The following is a 12,264-nucleotide window of genomic DNA, read 5'->3' on the forward strand; positions in this document are numbered from 1 at the left end:
ATAAGTCAATATTGCATATAAACGGATTTTAAGGGAGTACCCATCTTATCTTACCCAGATGCTTATTAGAAATGTAGACGTGAACGGAAGAACGAGCAGGCACGGTCAATTAAACCTTGTCTGCCCCTGATTCAAACGAGAGTCAAAGGGTGAAAGGTCTTTCTCAGCATCGACTAGCCGCCTCTTGAATATGATGCCTGCCCATATCAAAAACCAACCTAACCTTACACGCCTCAAAAAATCTATTTTTAAACATTTTGTGGACAGTTATAAGGAATTGGACCATTTTATCATGTAAACTTTTAATTTTCCTGTTTTAATTGTTAGACTTTAGTGTATCTCATATCTCACGTTTTTATATAATCATTGCATATTTGAGAATCACTTTCTGTATTTTTAATTTTAAACACGTAATCTTTTTACTCTGTAAATATATTTTTATGAGGGCCACTGGTTTTTCAGTGATTATACTGTTGTGTGCTACCCTCAATAAATAAAGTTGATTGTTGTTATTATTATTATTATTATTATTATTATTATTATTATTGTCGTCATGATCATTATTATTATGATGTTGTGTTTAAAAATAACCGTTTGGCGCTAGCTACCAAAATTCATGACAACTCTTGTCGCCACCAAAATGTCATTTTGGTAAACGCTGCCGCACTGAGAAATCCATACCTTCTGTTCCTAGCGAAACAACTTGAAATTAAAAATTAATTAAAAGATCTGCTGGTTTCCATGTTTGACACAGATTTGGCCTGCTCTGAGGCAGGATGACGGCTCTTTTGAAGTTTGATAAGGGTTGATAAATATGGCAAGGCCAATAATGAACTGTCCACACTTTTGGAATCGATGACAGGTATTCCTGCGACTGAAATAAGCAAAAATCTGCCTTGGCGGATTGGCACTAATCATTCTTCCTGACAAATACCTCACGAGTGCGTTATGGTCAAAAAACCATTTTTGAAAGATTTAATAAAGCTGAGCAATAAAGAGAATTTAATTTTGTTTACTAAGATATTTGTAGGATTAGGCTTCAGAAAACCTGAATGACCCTGTATAGCAGGTATTATGGATGAGTTGTGACAGTGCGTAATAGATCAATTTCGATATATTAAGATTCAGCCTAACACAATAGACCTCAGCACGAGGTCTACTCTGTAGTTATTTCTCAGATCCTCGTACTGAGGTCTATTTTTTTAGGCTGAATTTTGATTTATCGAAATTGGTCTATTCGAGACAATCACGGATAAAAGTGTTAAAATGAGGAGAACACATAGCTGCCTTGCAATGCTCCAAATGCGCTTTCCACAAACGTAACCTTTTAAATTCGATCTGTTCAGTTCAGGACGACAGGTTAAATATTTGCATTTTTGGGGTAATTAAGAGATAAACTTACGATATCTGATGTCCTATTATTCATCGACCGATAAAGGGTGTCAGGTTTGTTTTGGAAAGGACAGCAGAAGTTTTCTAGCCTTGAAAAGCTGTGCATTAGTTGCTGGTCCTTGTTAATTTATTCCTTCAGGTAAGAGGTTTTTCTATATTTAATTAATTCAGTGCTGCACAGTTCATAATTTTGAAATTCTAACTGAACTACACAGTTTTCAGTGTCATGTTTTCGGACCTGTTGGATGACTTGCAAATTATGCAATAGCCTGCATTCGTTCCTTTTAGTCAGAAGCATTCAGTCCCCATGGAGGCCAAATCTTAATTTTAGATGAGGTTGAAGTTGATCGATTATTTGTCACTTTATCTTAAATTAGGTTGTGCATTTTAGGACGACTCTCCGCGACGTAACTGTTAATCTTTGTTGTAACCCGGGGGGAGAGGTACTCCCTTACGAGGGCTATATAGGAATGTGCGGCGCCAAAGAGTGCGCTGTTTTAGCCGTTTTGGTCAGAAATAAGGTATCGATTTTGGCAATTTTGGTCTCGAATACGGTATCGAATTTTTAGTCAGATCATAAATAGGGTAGGGAAAATCACAGATTTTGGTCTTAAACAGGGTAAAGTTTTGGGACGCGGGCCGCACAGTCCCACCCAAATCTTTTTAGAGTTCCCCCCGGAGGTGGTACTGTCGGAAACAGTCGCTATATCCTTATGTCCTTCACGACTGTAAGCCTTGACAGTGAACAACAAATATTTACTAACTAACTCCATCCTCCAGCCTGATCTGTGAAATTGAGACTTATCAAAGCGTGAATGGAAGTAATAGTTTATCAGCAGACCTGGGCTTCAATCTGGATTCCGTGACCAGCGGAATGGGATTATCGGATACGGCTAAGGGATATTTGATGGAGTGCAAAGGGCGACATGCCATCAATCAGAGCAAAACATGTCTTAAAGTAGTTATCGAGTTTTCTTTCTCGTCGCTCAATATTGCTAGCGTTACGACACAAAACCCACTAGTGAATTCAACACCACTGCGCACCTTGGAGCTATTGTTTTGATTTGTCGCCTGTGTTTTTATTTATAGCTACATTTGCCTCGAGCCTGAGATAATCCTTGTTTTACAGCTGGAGTTGAGTTGAATCTAGCACGCGTTCTTATTGTTTGATTTATATATGGTCACGTGGCAATCCTAACTTAATAGCTAATTCTGTAGTGGTCCCCGGACAGATTGTTCCGTTTCTAACTTTTTTTTTCCTGTTTAGGAGGGATGGCTACTAAAAGTGTGAGGTCTGAAGGCGAGACGCGATCATACGAGTTTGACGACATTTTTGAATATGTGTCATCTTTTGGAAGATACCAGAAAATCTTGTACTTCTGTACTTGTTTGATGGTTTTCCCTGTAGCAAATCAGTTTTCCTTGCTAGTATTTGGTTTTGGTACTCCTGGCTTCCACTGTGTCACGCCAAATGTCACGTGTGATCCAAAGAAATGTTGTGACGGATGTACGTCATACGCGTTTGACGGACCATTTCATAGCACTGTGTCAGAGGTAAGTATAGTTTCAACAACAATCTTTCCACTACGAAACTAAACAGCATTTAAAAAAAGACGTCTTTTTTGTTTGCTTTCTTACTTGCTAGTGGAACCTAATATGTGACCGCGCATTCCTGGGCGCTACTATTCAGTCTTGTTTCTTCGCTGGAATGTTGGTTGGTTCAATTGTGACCGGGATTTTGTCCGACGCCTGGGGCCGAAAGAATTGCATTTTTATTTGCAACGCTGTCATGGTGAGTTAGTTTTGAGGGTGAACTACGAAAGTACACTGAATTAAAATGTAAACTTAACTTCTCACAGTGTATTGTATTGTGTTTTTCAGGTTGTTACAGGATTCAGTTCAGCGTTTGTTCATTCCATCCCTTTGTTTGCTGTTCTTCGGTTCATGGTTGGTTTTGGGCTCACGGGAGTTATGCTATCCCATTACATTTACCTCTTGGAGTTGGTTGGACCGAAAACAAGAACAGCTGCTGGCAATATGAGTTATTTTTACTACAATGGTTTTCAGATGTTGTTTGTCCTGATCGCTTATTTTGAACGTGATTGGAGAAATCTGCTAATGATTGTTACTCTGCCAGCAGTGTTGCTGTTTCCTTTTTGGAAGTAAGTAAATGAAACGCAGAATTCAAATCCCTGTAAAATGAGAGAACATCTTGTCTTGAGTGCCCATCGTAAAGTTAATTAGTTGCAAGAATATGCAATTTTGTTTCACTTTTTTGTCGCAGACTTCACACAAGTCTATTTCTCGAGTTTCAAGGTGGAATAGCAAAGCGAGCGCATTGAGCTGCGCAAAATATTTCTTGCAATACCAGCGTCACAAGATCGCTAGATCGTTCCTCGGTACACTTAGAAACTCGCTCATTCACACGTTAGTTCGTTGACAAGTTGCCTTGTTCTCACGTTAGTTCGTTCACGCGTAAGCTAGTTCACACGTTAGGTCGTTCACCGGCACGTTACCTCGTTCACACGTTGCCTCGTTCACACGTTACCTCGGTCACACTTTACCTCGTTCACAAGTTACCTCGTTCACAAGTTACCTCGTTTACACCATAGTTAGTTGCTGGCCCCTGTTAATTTAAGAGGCCATCGAGACGGGACCATCGAAATGAATGTAAACACCAACAGCACTATCTCTTCTCTACTGACACCAAAGTACTCAATGTGTTATCGTGACTCAAGACGTTAACTTAGTTGAAAATATTACAAAAAAAACACTGAAGGTTTATACTTTCCATAGATGTATTCCAGAATCCCCTCGATGGCTCATTGCCCACGATCGTCTGGACGAAGCTCAATCTATCATCGAGCGTTTTGGAGTCAAAAAAGGCAAACCTGTAGACTCAGGGGAGTTAAGGGCGCTCTTGGAGAATGTAAGAAGAGACCAGTTAGAACGACAACGAGAAGAAAAGAAATACTCACCGATGGACTTGTTTCGCACTCCAAAGCTGAGAAAATGGACAGCAATCCTCTGCTATCAGTGGTAGGAACATTACATGTATTGTATTGTGCTTGCGTTTTAGTCTCGGTGGCATAGTTGGTAGAACATAGGGTTTGTGAAAACAAGAGAAGGTTCTTAGTATATAAATTTAAAATGCAGGCTGATTGAAAAACGGTTTAGGGTACCAGAACTCAGAATGTAAACTTAAAGAAGCTAAGTTCTACCGACTTGCTCGTGGCCTTCACCTTACAGTATTAGGAGCCCATCACTAGGAGCGTGGAACTACCCCATATTCCTGCCACGGCGTTTTCACGGACCGATCTATTATTAGTTTGAATTGACCGCGAGTTCAGATCCCCGCAGGAACCTCAGTGACCAATTACAAGCACGGACTTAAGTTTAACTGACATCATCATTTCACCGGAAGATTAAAAGAAAAACCGCCATATTTTCCTCATTGATGCGCGGTTACATAGACAGGAACTGACCTATTTCGTAGGAAAATAAGCCTAAAAATAGATCGGTGTGTGAAAATGCCGTGATATAGGCTTAGTATGGGAGTTGCACGCTCCTAGTGATGGACTCCTGACAGTATCTGGTGAACGATTATCCCGGACGTCTCCACTCTGAACAAGGAAAGTGAAAAGTATCTATCAAGTTTGTAATTTTCATTAGATCAACCCTCTTAAATGAAAAACTAAAACAAATGAAAGGGGTTACGTTGACCCAAACGCCAGGAAAACAAAGCGAAATTCTGCAGAATCGAGATATAAAAGTTATAATCGAACTGTTGAAGAAAATTCACCAACATGATTTCGTTACTACTGTTAAAGCCACGGTGCATAAAATAATCTTGGACAATTCAACTAAGGACTAAAATTGTACATGAACTCTGATTTTGCAGGTTTGTCGTGGCACTCGTCAGTTTCGGGATGTTTATATTCATCTCTCAACTGGTTGGTAATCTTTACGTTAATTACACCGTAATGGAGATTATTACAGTCCTCAGGATACCAGTCACTTGGATCCTGTACTTAAAGTAAGGAGGGTTTTTTTTTTTTTTTTTCCCTCAATTTTAAACTCTTGTACAGTGGAACCCTGTTAATTTTGTCACCAACGGGCCACAAAAATCTGGCCGCATCAAATAAGAAAGTGACTGACTGAACTTTTGTTCGGTCCAGGAAGTAACCGTATTAACGGGTGGTCGTAAGGCGGAGTTCCAATGTACATGCTAATGCGAATTAAGGCTTCTTCATCTGATAGCAGGTCATTTAATACGTAAATTGTCTTGTTTGTTTGTTTGTTTGTTTGTTGGCTTTTTCATTGTTTATTAGATTTGGCCGCCGTATTTGCCATAGCATCATCATGATCTTGGTTGGAGTCACGTTCTTACTGGTTTTACTGGTGCATAAAGGTAAAAAAAAAAAAAAAAAAAATTAAAAACTAGTTGACATTCCTATGTGTCAGATCGTTCGGTTGTCGTATTTAATCAGTAGAACAAATATGTGGGAATACGTTTAAATTAAATTCCAAACTCGATCGAGTACAATCACCCCATTAGCTTCAATAGCTTGTGATTAACGAATGATCAGTGGTCAAGATAAATAAAACCAGAGATATAGTTGAAGTGCCATTAGTCATTGGCGACTGAAATGATCTCGAGAAATGATCTCGAGAAATGGAAGAAATTTGAACGAATCCTTGTGCGGTATGAAATAGTATTTGTAGCATGAAAAGTGAGAGGCTTATTTCAGACATCAAAACTTTGTTCAAGACCACTCGCACGCTCAAGGTCGTATCCAACACGTGGTAATACTCTTTGCTTTGTGAGATTATAATGCAGTGTTAATAGTGGAAAGGCATAATCGTTCAATGCGATGATGCATTATTTTTAGAATCCCCTGTGGCGACCACAGTACTGTCTCTCTTTGGATTCCTTCTGATTGACTGCACTTGGACAAGTATTTATCTGATGACTTCTGAACTTTTTCCGACCGTGCTGAGGTAGGTCCCCTGCTCTTCATCCCTACTTACCTCCTCCAGTTTCGTTATTTCCGGGCCCTGCTCTTGCTGCATCTCCTTCTCTTGCTTCTCCTCCTCTCTCTACTCTTCTTCTGTTTTCTATTCCTTCTTATTCTACTCCTTCTACTTCTTCTCCTCCGTTTTTCTCCTCTTGCGTAAATGGTCAGTGTCAAACCATTATCTTACAATGCTAGCTCCGGACTACGACTGCTCTATTTCTAAACACACTGAGGCAACGAATGGTACAGATATTATGATGTTGGCCAGGGAACTTAAACGGAAAACGACAGCCCTCGCAAGGTACAAAAAACATCTGACTTTTAATCATACGCTTAAAAGAGAGAACATTCTACCTCCGAGCCTGAAGTTCACTCCGCCTATCAGAAGTAAAGCAGGCTATAAAATCGCTAGAAATACAGACCTTAAGAACTTGAGACTGCGAATAACACAATGTCATCAGAGCATAGGAAATTTACAGACGAAGATACAAGAACCTTCTGCAAAACCTTGAAGACCACCTTTCTCGTGAGGATATGCTCGCTCTCCAAAATGTTGTGAGGCAAACATCTGAGACAATTTCAGGAAGGTTAGCTGAAACGCACGGGAGAAAAATCAACGACCTAACAAGCAAAGAGACGCCACGATCGACCGTGGTTGACCAGGAGAAATGAGCTATCCAAACGGGATTTGACTCCTGTTGAGATTATGGCCCGCAAGAAAGGACTAAATTTCTCTACCACTCCAAAGAAAGTTCCTGTTTCAAAACTACTCTCCTCCATAGAAACGGGTATTCGCAGTCTGAGTCAATCAGCCAAGGACACGATACGTGTCTCAGTTGCTAACGCCTTGAAAACTTGCAAATTGCCCGCAACGGTTAACATAACAAAAAAAAAAAGAAAGGGCATTGAACGACCTGAGAAAAGATGAGGAGGTAACAGTTGTTTCTGCCGATAAAGGGAGATCCGTAGTGGTAATGGATAAGGATGAATACCAAGAAAAAGTATCTGTTTTATTGAACGATAAAAACACTTATTTGAAAATCACACGCAAAAGATCAAATCCAACATCAAGCGTCAAAAAAGACATCTGAACAAACTTTTGCTTAACATCAAACGAGAGGAAAAGAACGACAGCAGATCACAAATTGGACCGGGATTCTACAAAAAACTACATCGCAGCAATTCAACACCAGCGTTGTTTTATGGTCTCCCGAAAATTCATAAACCTAAAATACCACACAGACTCATCACCAACAGCATAGGTAGGCCCACGTGCGCCGTATCCAAACATCTTGTTTCCATTCTGTCCCCTCTTCGGAGAAACCTCTTCTCCGTCAATAACAGCTCAGAATTTGCTCAAAAGCTACAGCAACTTTCTGTCGCAGGTGACGAAATCGTGATCACTTTTGACGTTAAATCTTTATTCACTTCCATCGGCCTCTGGATCTAGCTCTAACCATCGCCAACGAGAGGCTCCAAAAGAGATCAGGATCTAGCGGCGGAACGTACAAATATGTCCTTCAGCAACATCATGAGGCGGTAAGATTTTGTTGCCGATCACAACTATTTCAAACACGACAACATCCATTGCAAACAAATCTTTGGATGTGCGAGGGGCTCGCCAATCAGTCCCGTTATAGCCGACGTCGTAATAGAAGAATTTGGAGAAACTGCCATCACCACAGCTCCCCACCTCGCTAAGCGGTGGTTCCGTTACGTTGATGACAGTCACACGTGTCTTAGAAAAGACCAAGTGGATGAGTTTCACCAACATCTCAATTCAATTAACCCCAACATACAGTTCAATCTAGAACGTGAGGGCACCAAGGTACAGGGACTACCTTTTCTAGACACTATCACAACAAGGAGGGATACCTAGCTTGAAGTGAATGTCTACAGAAAGCCAACACACAGAGACCGTTATCTCGATTTCAATTCTCACCACCCATGTGCCATAAGAGATCTGTAGTCAGTATCTTGCTACGCAGGGCACAGAACATACCATCAACACAGAAAGGGAAACGCGAAGAAACGAAACGAATTAAGGCTGTACTGCGAGACAACAACTATCCCTCATCCTTCATCAATAACTGCGAAAGATCGCTGTCGAAACTCCCCACCGATCTACAATCCATTGGTTTCGTGGTGCTACTCTATGTACAGGGCATTTCGGAAAGTATCAGTCGAATCTTAAGGCAACAACAAATCAAAGTCGCCTTCAAACCATTGAGAAATGTGAACAGTTTGTTCCCGCGACCGAAAGCCCGGGAAAAGGTTGACCGGCCACAATCTGGCACAGTGCACAAAATCAGTTGCACAAACTGAACGTATCAATGAAAACTCGGATTACAGAAAACAAAAGGGGTGTTTCTATGTTCGACCATGACTCTAAGATCTCCTGCCATGTCCACGAATACAACCACAAAATGGAGTTTGGAACTGTCAGAGTTGTTGGACAAGAGGCTAACTTTCACGAGCGACCCTTCTTGGTAGCCTGGATGTCAATAAAGGATCCGCAATCTGGAAACGACCACATCGTCATCCCAGAAGTCTACGAGTCTAGTCTTTGGCACGCGCAGAAGTCTCGCGCTACGTTTTCTTGAAACTTCACGCGGAATTTTCCTCAGCGCGCTTTCAACGTGCTGTGTTTTGAATCACGCGTGCTAACGTCAGATTTCAGCTGATGAAGGCTCAAGCACCAGCCGAAACGTGTTGAACAAAACATCAAAAAAAATAGTCAGTGCCAAACCATTATCTTATAATGGTGTCAAGTCGCTTAAACTAGTATTGTTATCGTGAGCAATATGGGCATCACAGGATTGGTTATCTTTTAACCCTCCTGAGATCGAAAACTGACTTCTTTCTCTCTATCCTCACTTGATAGTTATACGCTGAACAAAACTGTTCTGGATCGACGTTTTACGACAAAAAATTTAAACAAGCAAAGCGATGCAAATAATTTTGTGATTGTCTTAAGCCTTGTTAAATTACACACATGGAAAGTTACTTAACAAAGAAAGAAGCCTAAGCCGTGTATTACACTGTGATAAAACACGACGGGCATTTGAAACACGAGGAAAATGAAGAAAACACGAGCCGCAGGCGAGTGTTTTCTACATTTCTCGAGCCGGTTCTCAAATGTCCGGAGTGTTCTATCGCAGTGTAATACACGGCTTAGGCTTCTTCATTTGCTTTATGATATAGAGGTAATGTGGCGAAAAACAATAAAACACGCTTTTTCTATGTTTTATACTCTGATAAAACATGGGGTTTTGACCAATCAGAGCGCTCACAGGGTCCTATCTATATTATAGATAAAAATAAGTTTCCATGTGTGGAACTTAGTAAAGTTTGAGAGAATCGCAAAATTATTTGTGTCTGTTTGTTTAAATCTTTTGTTGTAAAACCTCAATCCAGAACAGTTTTGTCCAGCGTACTAACAGATAATATCATCCTTCCTCATTGTCTTTTATATGCCCTACCCTCGGAATGCTCTTTGTATCTAGAATAATCTTGTCGATCTTGTCGAAATCAACCTTTTCAGGAACACAGCTCAAGGAACAGGATCTACAAGCGCTCGAGTTGGTGGAATTTTAGCTCCATATGTCGCTTTGATGGTGAGTCTGTAGTGAATTAAAACACAGCTTAAGCCGAAAACCTTGAAGTGATGATGTTTGCGCTAGGCATCAATTAAAATTCATAGGGCATGTCGCGAGTATACCCAGTTTCACACGGGTGTGATTTCCCATCGCGTGAAAAGCCCGCGATTTTGTCCTTACTGTATTAATGTTAATTATTCTTGAAGCCGTGGTAACATGTCATTTCGGGTGTTGGCATATACGGCAAAAATAGCTGTTCTGAGCGCCGATCTTTGCATGTTGTTGTATCTTGTAAGGTTAGTACGATGTAAATACAGCAAGCAAGCTACTTCTCAACATTGACCAACGCGTTCGTTTCATTTACATCACCAGGGGCAGTTACCAGGTCTCAGCATTGCGTTTCCAGTGGCCATTTTCGGCGTGGTTGCAACTCTTGCTGGGATATTGATGTACTGGATTCCAGAGACGCTCTTCTCACCAATGCACCAAACCATCGAGGAAACGGAAGCGGCCGAAGATGATTATGGGATACCTTGTTGTGGCAAAAAAAAAACCAGTCTCCCAGACCTAAATCACGCCAAGTAATATGGCTTTAAAATTAGGATAGAAGTAACCGTCGCTGGTGCTGAATGCATTCCAAAGTCCCTTTACCTACCGTTCTTGAGTTATTGTAATTAATCTACCACGAGGACTTTTCTTTTCATAGCGTTGGTAATCCAAAACGCTCCATCTATGCTGACTTATGAGTAGGCTCCACACAAATCCAGGAAATAGTAACACATTAAAAGAGGCTTGGCCGTTAAAAATTGTCCTTTTAAAAATTTTGATTTAAGAAGCGACGACGACGAAATCTCTAATTTTGAGACAGCGTCTCCCAAAACCAAATAGACTCTTCAAAATTTTTTTATGATTTCTGTGATACTCTTAAAAATGGGCGAACACAAGTAATTTTCATCTCGGCTTCTTTCAAATGGCAGGTGAATGACGGGATTTTAGAGTTGTCAAATGTTGAGAGGCAGGACAATCGCTTATTCTTTTTCTGGGTCTTTTCTACCTCAAGGAACCACATCAGCTCCAAACATTTAATATTAATTGATATACTTATTTGTCCTTCCTGCCCTTTCTGCCCCTCTGAGATTCAAAACATACGTCAGTTGTTTATTAGCTGCGCTCAAGCGTCTTCTTTTTGGGATAAGTTCCAAAGTTGGTATTCTACCGTAAGCGAATGCGAGTTTACTTCTCTCCGAGCCAGAGGTGTTATTTGGAATTACTCGTCCCTGTGCGCACCGTTTGAACCTCAAAAACCTCATAATGCCAAGCAAATATTTTTTTTTATATATCAACGCACTAAATAGTACTATGTGCGTTTTCAGCGACTTCATCTCATTAGTGCAGGATAAAATCGAGATGGGAAAATATATTGCTGCCACGTTGAATGGTGAAAGGGAATTTCGACAGAAGTGGAAATCCTTTCTGCTCAGTTAAGGGAAGTCTCTTATTAATTCGTTGCGAGTTTATTTCTTTTTCTTCTGTAAGTAATTACAGTGTATTGTAAGTCCTCAAGTAACGTAATTTGCAACCAAGTTATGCCATGTACTATAAATGATGTTCGCAAATAAGTAATTATTGCGTATTGTAAGTTAGTAAGCAAGTAACGTAATGCAAAGTATTGTAAGTAGGTTTTTTCATGTATTGTAAGTAATGTTTGTAAGTTATTAAAAGCAGTCGTCGCGTTTCTAAATAGATATTTAACTACCTATTTTGTGATCAAGATGCACACAGGAAAGAAGAAACCTATTCAAGTGCAACAGTCCAAATAACGCAAACTACGCGTACTGTCTAATTACTTGCGTGACTCAGTCAGTGCCAATCAGATTAATTCGTGAAATTAAATTTGCTATAGTTTTTATTACATGCTAAATCAAACAATCAATCAATCAATCATTGGAGCTATGTTGTTGCTATGTTAGGTTGAGTTCCTTTTTACCATGAAGCGAAAATAAATAAGTCAATATTGCATATAAACGGATTTTAAGGGAGTACCCATCTTATCTTACCCAGATGCTTATTAGAAATGTAGACGTGAACGGAAGAACGAGCAGGCACGGTCAATTAAACCTTGTCTGCCCCTGATTCAAACGAGAGTCTGAGGGTGAAAGGTCTTTCTCAGCATCGACTAGCCGCCTCTTGAATATGATGCCTGCCCATATCAAAAACCAACCTAACCTTACACGCCTCAAAAAATCTATTTTTAA

The 12,264-nt window shown here is 40.2% G+C and overlaps 1 pseudogene across 1 annotated transcript; it reads left to right on the plus strand.

Annotated features, from left to right (window-relative positions):
• Positions 1-2,233: 2,233 nt before the first annotated feature.
• Positions 2,234-11,682, plus strand: LOC145477760 (organic cation transporter protein-like; annotated as a pseudogene). Its single transcript, XR_014048145.1, has 10 exons — positions 2,234-2,526; positions 2,660-2,946; positions 3,038-3,184; positions 3,274-3,554; positions 4,189-4,431; positions 5,294-5,428; positions 5,724-5,803; positions 6,285-6,393; positions 9,955-10,027; positions 10,382-11,682. The product of XR_014048145.1 is annotated as an organic cation transporter protein-like (transcript).
• Positions 11,683-12,264: the final 582 nt, after the last annotated feature.

The sequence above is a fragment of the Orbicella franksi genome, chromosome 2 (assembly GCF_964199315.1).
Source record: "Orbicella franksi chromosome 2, jaOrbFran1.1, whole genome shotgun sequence".
In the NCBI taxonomy this organism is placed as follows: Eukaryota; Metazoa; Cnidaria; class Anthozoa; order Scleractinia; family Merulinidae; genus Orbicella; species Orbicella franksi.